The sequence below is a fragment of the Cebus imitator genome, unplaced genomic scaffold, assembly GCF_001604975.1.
Source record: "Cebus imitator isolate Cc_AM_T3 unplaced genomic scaffold, Cebus_imitator-1.0 Scaffold150, whole genome shotgun sequence".
NCBI lineage: Eukaryota > Metazoa > Chordata > Mammalia > Primates > Cebidae > Cebus > Cebus imitator.
The window spans coordinates 3,894,914-3,909,746 of NW_016107465.1; the positions used below are offsets into that span (position 1 = coordinate 3,894,914).

The 14,833-nt window shown below is 39.0% G+C and overlaps 1 protein-coding gene and 1 pseudogene across 1 annotated transcript in view; one reads left to right on the forward strand and one right to left on the reverse strand.

Annotated features, from left to right (window-relative positions):
• GNAQ (G protein subunit alpha q) overlaps nt 1–14,833 on the reverse strand; it is a 328,594-nt gene that overhangs the window by 229,823 nt on the left and 83,938 nt on the right. The window lies entirely within an intron of this gene.
• On the forward strand, nt 9,543–10,750 carry LOC108314368 (annotated as a pseudogene).

A 14,833-nucleotide genomic window follows, 5' to 3' on the forward strand; every position in this document is an offset into this window, starting at 1 on the left:
AACCAGCATGGGAAACATAGTGAAACCCCATCTCTACTAAAAATACAAAAATGAGTGATGGTGCGTGCCTGTGGTTCCAGCTACTAGGGAGGCTGAGGTAGGAGGATCACTTGAGCCCAGGAGGCAGAGGTGGCAGTGTGCTGAGATAGCATGGCTGCACTCCTGGGTGACAGAGTACGACCCTGTCTCAAAAAAAAAAAAAAGTGGCACCATTGCTACATGCACACTTCTTTTGGAGAAAAGTGGGATTTCACTGAACATTATTTGGGAGGTGGGATGATATAAAAATATAAAGTCATAATAATAATGGATTTTAAAAAGTGGGAACCCTTCAAACTTAACACACCACCCACAGAATTTAACTTTTCCCAGATAATAAAAGTGACACATGCAATCCAGACTGTTAAGTCACACATAAACTGCACACTTTAAAAATGCAGTGGATTAGAAATAATGAGATGCACTTCTGAAAAGCACTCTGAAGTCCTTATTAACCCTGCAAATACTTCTTCAGGATAAAATGGCTCATGTGGTCCTCCTTAAAAGAGAACAATGAATTACATTTATAAGAGAGGAAACAGCCGGAGATGGATCTGAAATGCCATTTTCCACCTTATTTCATATCATCAGGATATCAGATACAGACCGAGGTGTGGCACAGAAAGAACACCACCTGAAGTCAGGGGCCCTCCCAGCCCTGCCCACTTGGCCAATGAGAGCTGAGGATGAGCGAATTGGCCTGGATAACCTCAAGGGTTTTCTCTCCAGCGTTGGATTTCATGATCATTTTCCTTCTCTGTATGTTGTTGCACAGCATTAAAAACTATTAAATTTTTCATGAGGCAGGGAAAAATAAAAAAGTCACCTAGTATTTACTATGTATTCAAATAATAATTCAAACAAGTTGACTAAAACTATAGTAGTCTTCTTTCAAGGTTAATATGTCAAGATTTTTTTTCTTTTACTCATGTGGCTCTTCATTTTGAGCCTCTAAAAATAATTATCTTTCGAGGTAGGGGAATTAAGGTGCTAGAGGGAACTAGCCAAGTACTGCCCCAATTAAGAGAAGCAACGATCTGGGAAGTCAAAAAATACACAGGTTTTCAGACTGCAGAAAGCAGCATGCTTTTCGAGCTAATATCCCAATAATTTCAAATAATGACATTGAGAATACTAAGAAGGACTTACATATGTTCCAAGTGTGCCTAATACACACAAAACCACAAAAGGATCTGGAAGGTAGAAAGTTATCATGGAAAACAATAGTTACTGAATCTGCACATGCAGAGCAGTTACTAACCTTTAAGGACTTTTAGAAGTCCACTGTTCATGTGGCATCTAATAGTCAGTTAAAAGGAAAATTAGAGAAATATTTCCCTTTTCTTAAAGAAAGAAAAAGAGCAGGATTAAAACAAAGACACATGTACAAACAAGCCAAACCTGGCATCGTTCACATTTTAAAATTCTCTCTTGGGGGGAAATGTTGAGGTTGATCAAAAACCGTAGTACCTGCTGGGGTTGGGGGGTGGTCTCATCATTGGTATTAAACCATCCAGCAAGGATTCTTTAATCATTTCCAAATGGCTAATTTGGGAGAATCCAACTATGCCATGAAGAGAAGCATTAGGAAATCATTTGGGTTCTCACTTCCCCTAAAGGAAAAAAAATTTAAGATTCAGCTTTTGTAAAAAGCCAAAACATTTGTCATTGGAGATAGAAGTGGCCCCTTTGTAATGAATGCTCAGAGAACTTCAAAGATAGGTATATAAAATGCCCCTGTTCTTTTAGGTTATAATTATTCCAAAGCAGTCCTATGATGCTTCTTGTGTATTTGCATGTGCTGTCCAAAAGAGAGGAGCAACATCTGGCACCACCAAATTTGAAGTCAAGACAATTTCACCTGCCAGTTAAAAAAGGTACCCTATGGTTTGTTTCATCAATTTAAATTTTGTCCTCTAATTTATTTCACATAATGGCCATATGTTTCTCCAGTATTCAATCCAGCGACAGCAACAGACATGCAATAAAATGGTAACAGAGCAGGAGTCTCTCTTCCTGTCTTTCCCCTTCAGTTTCTTCAGAAATAGCAATAGTCGACCTGAGCCTAAAATAAATAAATGCCTGTTTCCTTACTCTTAGGTAAATTGCATATAGAAATGTGCCTTCTTCCTGCTAAGGGAAGGATCTCTTTGCTTGGAAGTAACACACCTTGAAATGTATAACCAGCAGGCAGGAAATGAGAATGGACACTCTTACAACCAGATTTACTCCTTGAGAAAGTAAAATTAAAGAAAGCACATTGGTGCATTTTATTAATATTTAGTAAGGCTTGCACATATGACTTTCTACGATTTGCCTGAAAAATGAGGAAGTGAAACCAATTAGCCTCTTAATGCAAACTGAGTCTCTCCTCTTGCTCCATAACTCATGGAAATGATCCAAGAAGCAAAAACTAGAGTTAAAGGGGAAAAGACATCATAATCCAAGATATAATGTATGGCTCTTGGAACAGTTATTAGCTTAGGCCTTATGACCCAACAAATGCTGTATTAATTATAGCAGTATATACTCAGACATTATTTTTAATAAACTGACCCAATAATATATGAAAATAACATTGGAGGAAGCATAATAAATGTGATTTCAGTTTTTGAAAAATGATCAGAAACCAGCTGTCTTATATGCAACCTTTCCCCTGAAATGTTTCATCACAGAAAAGGTACAAAAGTCATTAAGGCATCTAATGAAAACGGTGCTTCACACAGACTGTACTTGCTTACTTGAACCAATAAGGAAGTTAACAGAAATTAAATCAACTAAATGCAAAACACTTAAACAAATCAAAAAAAGAAAATATTGAATCACCAGGCATCACTAAGTTGGGTGATATTTCCAGGAGTTTGTAAAATCACACCCACACCCCTACATTCACACCCACTAATGAGCTGGAGCAAGGCTTCAAAAACCAAAAGCTATAGTCTAATACTTTAGAATGATTCCTTTCTTATCGTGTTGTATACTCGTGGCTTTCCAAAGTGTACTCACCATCAACTTTTTTTTTAGAAACCTGTCAATATACTACATAGTAAATGAAATGACTGCTCCATTATTCTAGATCTTCCACAAACTATACTTGAGAATGTAGAGGTGGGGAAACTTTCCGTGATGAAGTATTTTTTCCATATATTCTTAATAATTATTATTGCTGAGGCAATTAAGTCATTACTTATTGCTTGTTTTGTACTATAACAGGTGCCACAGGAATTTTATGAAGTACAGGTAATAAATTTTTTCTAAACGACAGCTTTATGTACCTCACATATATGCCCTACAACTCAGCCATTTAAAATATCATCCCAACACTTTGGGAGGTCGAGGCGGGCAGATCACTTGAAGTCAGGAGTTCAAGACCAGCCTGGCCAATATGGTGAAACACTGTCTCTACTAAAAATACAAAAATTAGCTTGGTGTGGTGGCACATGTCTATAACCCCAGCTACTTGGGAGGCTGAGACAGAGGAATTGCTTGAACCCAGGAGGAGGTGTTTGCAGTGGGCCAAGATCACATCACTGCATCCCAGCCTGGGTGACAGAGTGAGACTCCATCTCGAAATAAATAGAGTTCAGTGATTTTTAGTATATACATAGATATGTGCAAGCATCACCACAATCCATTTTAGAGCATTTTCATTTGGGTAATGAGATTATTAAGGAGTTGTCAAATACCTCACTATTCAAAACATCACACTACTTAGGCAGAAAAGCCTCCTGCTAAATGCATTCCTTCTCATTTTGGCTTTCAAGTACAGTTGTCCCTCAGTATCAAGGGGACTGGTTCCAGGACAACCCCCCACCCCTGCCATAGATACCAAAATGTGCAGATGCATAAGACCCAAATATAAAATGGTACAGCATCTGCATACAGACTACACACATATCCTCCTGTATACTTTAAATCATCTTTACATTACTTATAATACCCAATACAATGTAAATGCCATGTAAATAGTTGTTATACTATATTGTTATTTATTTTTTGTTGTTAGCTATTTTTAAGTATTTTGCATCTGAGGTTGGTTGAATCCATGCAGCCCAGAAGGCCAATTATATATATTTCTATGAGGACTTTATATAGATTCATATGTGGGCTTTGATGTAACTGCTTTTTACTTTTCCTATGTAACATATGACAGAGTTTGGATCTGATCCAACAGCCTATGAGATGCTACTGAAAAGTTCTGAGCAGGTAAGAACTTCACCATAGGACTCATGAAGACAGAGGCATGGCACAAACAGTTCAATTTTACAGGGAAGAAACATGACAAAGAAATGGGACCAAAGAAATCTACAGCAAGGTCCACACGGGAGTTAAGACCCTGAAATTGTATGGTGAAAATTGAAAACAGGCAGGAAGGAAGGACTTAATACTGAAAAGATACAACAGACAGGTCGTGGCTGTGGTCTGCCATGCCGTGAGAGAAAGAAGAAACCAAGAAAGAAGCATGGTTTGAACCTGGGAGTTCAAGAAAATGGGAGTGACTTTAGCACTGTCGGGGGGTCCAGAAGGAAAACTGGTGAAAGGTGAAGGTGATAGCCCATGTTTAGCTGTGTTATGTTGGCAAATGCATTTCCAGGGAGTAGAGGCTAGAAGCGCAATTCTGGAAAGCTTCCTCATAGGACTTTGGAAGAGAAAGTTGCTAAGAATCCACAACTGAATATTCAAAGCAGGAGACAAAATCATCTGATACTGGTTGAGCAAGGTTTCAGATGTGGTGGGAGGACCAGTGGAACTAGGTAGATGAGACTGAGAGGACCCCCTGTCCCTCTGCAATGCAGCAAATGGCTGCATAAAGGAGGAGAGGGCAACCTTGAAGGTTCTCTGAGTGTGAGGGTCTGCCCAGGCTGACCTGGGAAAGACACGGATACAAATCAAGTTTATCCCACCTTCCAGTGTTACCTCTTTCCTGCTGTTCCTGTATCAGGTGTGTCCCCATGACCTTCCTAAGGATAAGGGACAAGGGGCAAAGAAGGTTCTAGAAATGTTGAATAAATACACACATTTATGGTCTTTTGTGGCAATGGCCATGAAACTCCACCTCAGAACATCCACTGGGGCAGAAGTAAATTTCCAAATTCTGTTAATGCATGAAATGGCTAGGCATGAGTCATGTGCCTTCAGTTTAATCAGAAAATTCTGATCCTGCAACAAGAAGAATTAAGTATGTTTCTTCAAATATTCAAGTATGTCACTAGGAATATTTTAGTCACCTTATTGAAAGTTCATTTATTTTTACTAAATTAACTAAAACTTTTGAAGAGTACAACTGATGTCCCAACCTACTGCTGACTACAAGCTCATAAATTTCACCACCTTGAGATAGTATAAAGCATAAGTAATTCTAAAATACTAAATAAGTTCCCCCTTTTCTCTCCCAATTTATCTCCAGAAACGAATAACATAGAAAGCAAAGAAAACAGAAAAAATCCAAACCACAAGTCATTAGCCATAACAGATAATCAGTTGGGTGAAAAAATTCATTCTGGAACTTCGATTTCAACCTAATTTTAGAGTAATTATTTTGTCCAACAAGAATTAGTAAGAATCAAACAGATAATGCCATATAGAGAACATTTTATAATCATAGTATGTTGGGTGTTTTGAAACATGGCTGTTGAACTCTTTTGCACATTAAGAATACAAAAGACTATGTGGCAAGCTTGATTTCTATACCCTCCCCATTTTAACCAAATCCAAGAAAGTGATTCTGATTGGATTATGTCACAGTTATGTATTTAGCTGATGTCCTGATACTTAAAGATTAGGGTGACCATATAATTTATCATCCCTGCCAGGCAAGGTGGCTCACGCCTGTAATCCCAGCACTTTGGGAGGCCGAGGCAGACGGATCATGAGGTCAAGAGATCGAGACCATCCTGACCAACACGGTGAAGCCCCGTCTCTACTAAAATACAAAAATTAGCTGGGTGCCATGGTACATGCCTATAATCCCACCTATTCGGGAGGCTGAGGCAGCAGAATTGTTTGAACCCAGGAGGCAGAGGTTGTAGTAAGCCGAGATTGCACCACTGCACTCCCGCCTAGCGCCTGGTGACAGAGCAAGAGTCTGTCTCAAAAAAAAAAAAAATTTTATCATCCCTAAAAGGATACTCTAAGAGTAAAAGGGGTACTATTAAAAATTGTACTAGGACAATATGTGTAAACTACAATATTCCTAGGGAAATTGGGACAGATATATGATCCTATTAAAAGTATTCTGGAATAGAAGGTTGTAAAGGAGCACTTAAAAAGCTGAAGAGAACTTTTAAAGGTGAAGAATAAAGGGCACGGAAAAAATCTGAATATTAGCAGTAATACATAGTCCTAATATCCCTTATGGTGCATATTTACAGATTCTAAAAAGTATATGAACTCCCACAACAAACAAGGCTTTAAAAATAGGACCTAGGTAGGGAACGGTGGCTCACACCTGCAAACCCAGTACTTGTAGGAGGTCAAAGTGAGCAGACTGCCTGAGCTCAGGAGTTTGAGACCAGCTTGGGCAACACGACCAAGCCCCATCTCTAAAAAACGATAAAAAATTAGGCGAATTTGGTGAGAACCTGTGATCCCAGCTACTTGGAGGAATGAGGGGAGAGGATCACTTGAGCCTGGCAGGTTAAGGCTGCAGTAAGCAGAGATCCCACCACTGCACAGAGATCATAGCACTGCACTGCAGCTTGAGTGACAGAGTAAGACTCCATCTTTTAAAAAAGAAAAATTAAATTTTAAAAAAGGATCTAACACACTGGGAGAAAATATTTGTAAAATACCTCAAATAGTTAACAGTGAAATGTATTTAAAAATTTGCAACTCTAATTTTTTTTTTTAATCTCCCAATAAGGAAAAGGCCAATTGGAAAAACATTATAACTAATTAAAAAATAATTTAGCCTTACACGTATTAAAAGAATTATTAACAAATTTAAATGGCAATGACATAATATTTTTCACATATTAAATACTCAACGATGTTTTTAAATGATCATATTCAGGATTTAGAAGTCTAAGGCAAAACTGGCACTCTATACACTAATGGGAGAAATACAAACAGCCACAAAGCTTTCTGCAAAAACTCAGCAATAGCTATCATGTTATCAAAATATTGTATACATTCCTGCTCCAGTGACTCTACTCTTAGAAACTTTCCCCAAGGAAATATTCATGTATTTGCAAATATTAGCTATAGGATGTGTATCCATAGTTGATTAAAAACATCAAAAAATCAAAACCTAAACATTTAACAATAAGGAATGGGTAAAATAAATGATGGTCCATCCACATGACGGGAGACTATGCAGCCATGAGAAACAATATTTTATTACATTTAACTAAATAAAAAACGTTTATGATATATTGCCAAATGGAAAGAGTGGACTGCAAATTCATATGTAAACCTTATACCAGTTCTTGAAAATTTACACTTATATACACACACACACACACGCAGTTGGAGCTGGTCTCCAACTCCCTTTCTATGTTAGATATAGAAAGAGGTAGAGCAAAAAAATTTATAATAAAGTGTTGAAAGTGATTATCTCTGGCTGATAGGATGAGTAACTTCTCTTTTTGCTATTGCTAACTTATATTTTCCCAATTTAACATTAAAATGGTATATTTTGTAAAAACAAAACAGTTATTAAGAAACTGAAAAAAAAAAGTTCTATCCCCTTTACAAGGACTTTCCATCAAAAATGTAACAGAACTGGTAATAGAGCTAAAAGATCATGTTCTTTTAGTCAAAAGATGTCAAACGTAAGGTGGCTTGGGGTTCTATTTGGAATTCCTCTAAGACCAGCCTTGTGAAGATAAAACTGAGATAAAATATACAAGAAAATGTCAGAGAGTGGTCAAGTATTATATAAAGGAATGATTTCAATAGTGAGCCATTAGCAGAACATGCTTTGGGTTGAGTTGTTTTTCTTAATTCTGCAGTGATCCATCACTCTGCTTTGTGAGTACTGTGATGCACTTGGAAAATGGTTGGCTGGACACAGCATAAACAGAACTGGCATGCTGGATGAAAACCACAGCCCTCACATTAGTAACCCTTGTCCTGATCAATGGAAACAAAAAACAATAAGGCATTCCCAATAGATTTCCTGGGAAACTTACCGAAAAGTAGGAAATAAATTAACGCCCACTACATGTATTTCTCATAGTTCTTGACCTCAGGACCCTAAACTCAGTAAGAGGCTCAAAGAAAAAAGGCTAATACATAATTATCTTAACTGTATCCCTTGAAATATCTATGCATAAAAAAAACTTTCAAAAATAAAGACAGCTGAAATCTACCAAAATGTGATCAATAGCTGTGTCTGGGTTGAAAAAATTATCTTTTTTGTCTATATTTTACAAATTTCTAACAAGCATTTATTAAATTCAATTTTAAGCAATCTTTGCAATCCTTGCAAATTTGCTGCACTTGGATCCAATAACTAACCAACTGGCTATGTGACTGTGAATGAGTGAATTTACCTTTCTGGGTTTCGTTTAGCATTGAATGGGCTGGAACATATGAATGCTGATTAAAGACACTCAATGTGTCTAGTATGGTAGCAGGTAATGCTTTAAGAATGATGACTTCTTAATGGATAGAAACAAAATCTATGAATAAAACATTATTTGTAGACATTCCACTAGGTTCCAGTTAGCATACAGACTAGTAACCTCAGATGGCAGATATTGGGCATTGCAGAACCCGTTTCTGACCTCAAAAGCTCTCAGGTCAACATAGATTTGAAGATTATTCTAACACATGAACCAAGGAAAGGGCTCCACTCAGGGGTTTTGACTCATAAGCCAGATTTGAGCCTCAGGATCATTTTAAAGCCAAGCTACTAGCCACAAAAGAAACTTAAGAGATATTAACTACAGTATATACTGACACATGTTCATTGTCTTGAGAAAAGGAAAAATGTTATATAAGATTTGTCAAATATGACATAACAAAGGCAAGAACGCTAGGAATGTTAGTCCCTTTTCTGCCATTAAAATGTTTAACTTTCAGCAGGAATAATATGGGTCACAATTCCCCCATATTTACAAGAGTGTCACACCGGAAAGTGTCTTCTCTTTCTATAATGATATAAATCTCTAGTATTGCACATTCATGTGAGACCACCCTAAATTAAAGCTTGATTTTCCCTACTATGCAAATTGGAAAAAAAAAAAAAAAAAAACTTTATCCTGGAAGTAACTTTTATTTTTTTGGCAGGGGGAAGAAGTCTTGCTCTGTTGCCCAGGTTGGAGTACAGTGGCGCGATCTCGGCTCACTGCAACCTCCGTCTCCCGGGTTCGACCAATTCTTCTGCCTCAGCCTCCCAAGAGTAGCTTGGATTACAGGCACATGTCACCACACCCGGCTAATTTTTGTATTTTTAGTAGAGATGGAATTTTGCCATGATGGCCAGACTGGAGTTGGTCTCCAACTCCTTACCCTCAGATGATCCACCCACCTGACCCTCCCAATGTGCCGGGATTACAGGCATGAGCCACAGTCCCTGGCCAGTGAAAACTGTCCAATGTGGTGTTAGGCAACTACCAGAATATTGCTTTAGAAGAACATCTGGCAGTGAGAAAATATGTTTCTCACACAGGACAAAACAGGTAGGCAGTATGAACAAATGATACCTGTTCAAAATCTACTGATTCATTCAGAATACATATATAATACTAACAATAGGATATCTGGTTAATGGCAATACCAGTTGTGTTTTTCTCTTAATCTTTTCTGTATTTTAAAAATGTGGAGGCAGCAGCAATGCAGAGGAAACAGGAGTGAACCTAGAGCTTAGTGACCAACATGAGCCTTCTCAACAAGCCCAAGAGTAAAATGACCCCGGAGGAGCTGCAGAAGCGATAGGAGGAGGAATTTAACACGGGTCCACTCTCTGTGCTCACTCAGTCCGTCAAGAACAACACCCAAGTGCTCATCATCTGCCACAACAATAAGAAACTCCTGGGCCGCATGAAGGCCTTCGATAGGCACTGCAACATGGTGCTAGATAATGCGAAGATGTGGGCTGAGGTACCCAAGAGCGGCAAGGGCAAGAAATCGTCCAAGCCAGTCAGCAAAGACCGCTACATCTCCAAGATGTTCCTGTGTGGGGACTCAGTCATCGTGGTCCTGCGGAACCCGCTCATCGCCGGCAAGGAGGAGCCACCTATCCCTATCTGTCAACAGAACTCACTCCCCTGTCCTACAGAGACCGCTGCCACTGGTGTTGAGAATAATAAAGCTCTGTATTTTTTTCTAGCGGTTAAAAAAAAAAAAAAGTGGTATATTTGAAAATAAATTGCTTTAATAATCAAAAACTATAATAAAAGCATTTTAGAATTATTCCAATAGGGCTCACAAATCTTCAGCCATATTATATTAGATCATCTGGCTCCATTAAACAATCAAGAGAGGTTGTTTTATGAAGCTACGTATACGAGATGCAGGTTGTCACTTACAGCATTTGTTTAAAACACTCAGTCATCCATGTACCATCAATCTGCCTCAGCCCATATATCCCCTTTAGACCGGAAATCAAAACATTCCTATTCCCTCCTCCACCAAACTTACCATTCAGCAACATCTGAGGCCCCCTCTGGTCAGGCCCAGTAGGGAATATGCTTGGAAACAGGTGGAAATTCATGCGGCCCCTCACATAACCCTGTGAACCACCATCTCTTCCACTGAGGCACTGCTCCAATCTCTGTCACTCACTGTAATGCAAGAGAAATCTGGTCTGCTACTTTGACACTAACTTAGCTTGCCCAGTGTAAAATTAACTGTGTGAAGTACAGTCAAATTGTCAATGAACACAAAATGACACATTGCCTTTTATTTATTTACTAATTTTTTGACATGGAGCCTCATTCTGTCACCAGGCTGCAGTACAGTGATGTGATCTCGGCTCACTGCAACTTCCGCCTCCCGGGTTCAAGTGATTCTTCTGCCTCAGCCTCCCCAGTAGCTGGGACTATCGGCACCCACCACCACGCCCAGCTAATTTTTGTATTTTTAGTAGAGACGGGGTTTCACCACATTGGACAGGATGGTCTCAATCTCCTGACCTCATGATTCACCGCCACGGCCTCTTTTAAACAGCTGTGATTCTATAATTACCTGTTTGTGACTGGAGTGACAAGAAGATCTGAATAATTCAGGTATTCAGAGTCAAAATACTTTATTAAACATCTAGTTCTAGAAGGATATAAATCCAGAGAGAGCAAAGGAGAAAAGGAGAGCACTCTGCTCGTATGGGCTGTCCCATCCCAGAACACCAGGGGTCTCAGCCCACCCCAAAGAATTCAGCAAGGTGACTGAGGAAGGTCAACGGTCTATCTGTCAGCTTTCTAGTTCCTTCTGAGTGTGTCTTCACAGCCTGACTTCCTTATTTGTTTGAAGTACTATAAATTCCGAGAATATCAGGCACACCCATACTCAAATATAAGAAAAACAAATCACAAAGCCAAATACAAATTGGTTCCTGGGCTACTAATTGGGGATCATCCATCAGATAAAGGTGATTTTCTTTTTTACGCGTTTAGTGTTTAATGTGGCACCTTCACAAAAGATATAACAGAATAAAAGTCTATTTGCCAACTTTGAAAATTTAGCACTCAAAACAGATATGAAGTGGCTGTAAAGTTGCTTTACTCGAAAAGTAAGAAAATAAGTAGTTAAAAAAAGAGAGAGAGAAATCTTAAATTCCACACTGCTTTGTTAACACTAAACTAAATGTACTGCCTCAGGTTCTGTCTGTCTGGGTTATAACACCTAAAACCTAGGCCAAAACTGCCCTAAATATTTTATGTATGTTGCTTTTCAATAAGGCGTTTATTAGGAAAACAGAAAAAGCCTTCCTACTTTGGAAAATGCTTTAAAATGCTTAATTACCTAGGTTAGAGGTAAGCTACATACTCACAAATGAAAAATATATCCTCTTAGGGGAAAAAAAAAACCCGGTTGCCCTAATTATACATAGATGATCTAATTAAACTGTCATTCACAGTTCATTAAAGCTATTAATAAATTGTAAATGGGAAAAAGGAGTAATATAGTTAAATTTATAGGAATGTTAAAACCTATTAAACTTAAACACAGCCAAGGTACTAGTGGTGAAGTTCCCTAAGAACATGAACTTTACACCTCATCCAAGGGACCCTTAAAGGCCTCATCTAACGGCTCTAGACCTGCCTTCTTGTTTATAAATGAGGAAACTGAGGTCTACTGAAGTTATGTGAATCACCCAAGTTTAGATCCTCTAACTTTCCCACTACTTACAAGGTTGCCACACTTCCTGAATTGCATGCATTTCTTCAGTCCTAAACAGAAAATACTAGCATGCCTTGCTAGTTTAAGTGGAGGAAGAGGGATCGATAATCATTCCTGCAACAGTTCACTGAACAAAATACTAGATGGGAAGTTAACCGGTGCAGAGGAGAGAGGACCAAATGGCGAGGTGGTAACATCACTACCTACAGAACAACAAGCATGCTGCTAGTTGATAACGCAAGAAAAGAGAAGCAACAGGAACTAAAGAAAACAGAAAAATTTAATGAAGTCTGATGTGCTCAGAAAAAGCGTTCCTAGGAATTTCATGGTGAGTGAAATATCCTTATTAATCTACCTGTTGACAAAAGAAACTTTTTGCTTAAACTAAGATAGAATCACACCGCCAACCAAAACAGCAGAGTAACCACCATGTCAATAAAGGATTGAGAATAAGCAGAACATTTTCCAGCTCTATAAATAATGTGTTTTCTTCCCCTTAAGATTCCACATTTCCAGAAACCCCAAAAATACGTAGGCAAAGGAAACTCCATCAAAAGTGCATATGTCTTAGCACTAGTCAGTCAGTGCCTGCACCCCACAAACCAATGTGCAAACCCTGGGGGTATGACCCAGCAGTCATATGCTCCACTACTGACTGTTGAAAAAAACCAGTCTCTTCAAATAGGCAATGCAGAATAAAACAAAAATAAAATAAAACCTTATCTGTATTGTTGTTATCTGCAGTCTTTGTTTTACAGTTTATGATGACTTAAAGCAGTTGCTAAATTGATCAGTAGTGACACATAAGTTAAAGCCTGGGGTCTCAGATTCAGGCATTACCGCTAACTGGGCAGCTTTGAACAAGTTAAGGAAATTGACACTTTCTTCATCTGCAAAATGAGGATAATGATACCTAGCTGACAGGGTTTGTTTGCAGAAAATACAGGTAGAGCCCTTAGGAGTGACTGCCACAAAATAAATTCTGTAACTTGTTATAATGGCAAATAAAGGCATTCACGATAAAGCCTCATCTGCCCTCTCCAGGATTCGCCCAACTTCTCCCCAGTAACAAGCTATCTTCTTTCAGACCTTCAGGCTCTTTACTTCCCTTTCCCCAAACATCCTTCTCTACTGGGCAAAAAACCTCCCTCATTCTTGTCCTTTAAGTTGGCCAACTCCCCAGAGGCAGGCTGGCTGCTCCTTCTATGTCTATTATGTGATTACATTTGGATTATAATTACTTATGTAACGAGAAAGACATTTATTTACTGGAATGAGGGGGAAGGGCGAGGACCAGCCTCTCCAGGCTATTTCCATGAGGAGGCAAGCAGTGAGCCCTGGGCTTGGCAGTATTTCCCAGGGCACAGGCTGTGGGGAGGGCCCCAATCTAAAAGGAAGAGAGGACAAGTTTTCAAAACACCACAAGCATGACTCTACCCTATGCCAATGCCATCCCATGTTGTCTTTAAATTTATTAAACTTTGTAAAAGCCATGTGTGACTGGCTGTGTGTGCATGCAGAGGTACAAGAAACAAAAGCGTGTGACACGAAGCTATCTGGGAATGAATCTGAAATGTCTAAAGCATTCAACTGGTGTTCAGTCTGTTTCACCAAAATGTCAGAAGGGCAGCTATTACCCACACATGCCCCCTTATTTCTGCCACAACCATGAAATTCCCATGGCTGGAGAGACAGTAAGTAGGCAGAGTGGTTTAGAGCAGTGCTTCTGAAACTTGACTGTGCATTCAAATTTCCTGGGAACATTATTAAAACCCACATTCTGATTCTGCAGTTCTGGAGTGGAACATGAGATTCTGCATGTCTAACCAGGGGTGAGGTGATGCCAACACTTCAGCACCATGGAATTGGCCGAGTCTCAGAGCACAGGTGTCAGAGCCAGAAGACCTCTGTTCATAGCCCAGCTACTTAATAGCTGTGTGACCTCGAGCAACTTACTTAAACTCTATGGGCCTCTTTTTTCACCATCCATAAAAAGAAGAAAATAGGAGCACCTACTTCATAGGATGGTTCTTGAGGATTAGATGAATGAACATGTGTGAAGGTAGCTAAAAGAATACCCGGCACAAGAAAGTGCTAGACAGGTGTTAACTATTGCTATTAATACTTATTTCTGAATATCTCCCGCACCTATCATACTAAGGAGCAATTCAAAACAGCATACATTAATGTTTTTGAAAATACTGTTATGGGACAGTGGGGGCTGGGAAGCTGGGGAGAGATAGCAAGGGGAGAAAAGCCAGATGTAGGTGTTGGGGAGGAAGGCAGCAAATTACACTGCCATGTGTGTTCCTATGCAACAATTTTGCATGTTCTTCACATGTACCCCAAAACCTAAAATGCAATAAAATAAATAAATGGGGAAAAAAAAAAGTCAAAACAGAATAGCAAACCACTAAATGTCTTCTCCTATAAAGAGATTTTCCAACTCACTTCTCTGCACATAAATCTGGAGCATGTTTTGGCAAAATGTCTCTGATTCCTCTCGAGA